At 35.8% G+C, this 908-nt stretch overlaps 1 non-coding gene across 1 annotated transcript; it reads right to left on the bottom strand.

Annotated features, from left to right (window-relative positions):
- Positions 1-291: 291 nt before the first annotated feature.
- On the bottom strand, positions 292-363 carry TRNAA-AGC. Its single transcript has one exon. It is a non-coding gene; the product is annotated as a tRNA-Ala (tRNA).
- Between the last annotated feature and the right edge of the window lie 545 nt (positions 364-908).

Below are 908 nucleotides of genomic sequence, written 5' to 3'. Positions count from 1 at the left end.
GAGTTAGGGAATTTTTCAGTTATTATCTCTTCAAAAATTTTCTCAGATTCTTTCTCTCTTCTCTTTCTGGGACCCCTATAATGAGACTATTAGTGTGCTTCCTGTTTTCCCAGAGTTTTTTTAAACTATCCTCATTTCTTTTCATTCTTTTTTCTGTTCTGTAGTAGTGAGGTGGTTTTTTTTTTGTAATTAAAAAAATTAAATTTATTTTTTAAATCAATTAATTTTTAATCAGTCTTTTTTTTTTTGAACGGTAGGTAATTAAGTTTTTATTTAATTTATTTATTTTAATGGAGGTACTGGGGATTGAACCCAGGACCTTGTGCATGCTAAGCACACACTCTACCACTGAGCTATACCTTCTCTCAAGGCAACAAGCTTTTGATCTGGGACAGAAAGACCAACATGGGACTCTTTCTGTTAAGGGCTCCAGTGGCAACATTTCATGCAGTTAACTCCATGTTTCTGCTCAGACTGAGGCTTTATTGAGGAATACCTAAATAGATGACTGAAAATATAGTTTTTTCGTAGTGGGGAAGGGGGAGAGAATAAAAATAATGATAAGTTTACTCCAGTAGTCCTTAAACTTTACTTTTGGCCTTCCGTTTGATTAGAGTGTGCAGAGCCAGCTTCTGTGTTAAATCTGTGCTGCATTTCCATAGCCATTAAACTAAAGTGGCTGTTGACCTGTTTGTTCATCCAGCCATGTGCTGCTATAGGGTTTATCACTACAGGTTAGCACCCTGTGATTGATGGGCTGAACTTTGGACTCCATTTGACCTAATCATAAGTATAGTGGTGATGGAAATTTACCTAGTGAAAAAAAAATGTCTCTGGCTGAGACTCAGCAAATGTATCCAAATGTTCCTCCATCTTATGGCATTTTTACCTTTTTGTTTTATTCTTGT

This window comes from Camelus ferus, chromosome 5 (assembly GCF_009834535.1).
Source record: "Camelus ferus isolate YT-003-E chromosome 5, BCGSAC_Cfer_1.0, whole genome shotgun sequence".
NCBI classification, from domain to species: domain Eukaryota; kingdom Metazoa; phylum Chordata; class Mammalia; order Artiodactyla; family Camelidae; genus Camelus; species Camelus ferus.
Note: the sequence above shows the minus strand (reverse complement) of the source record. Positions and strands in the feature narration are given on the sequence as shown.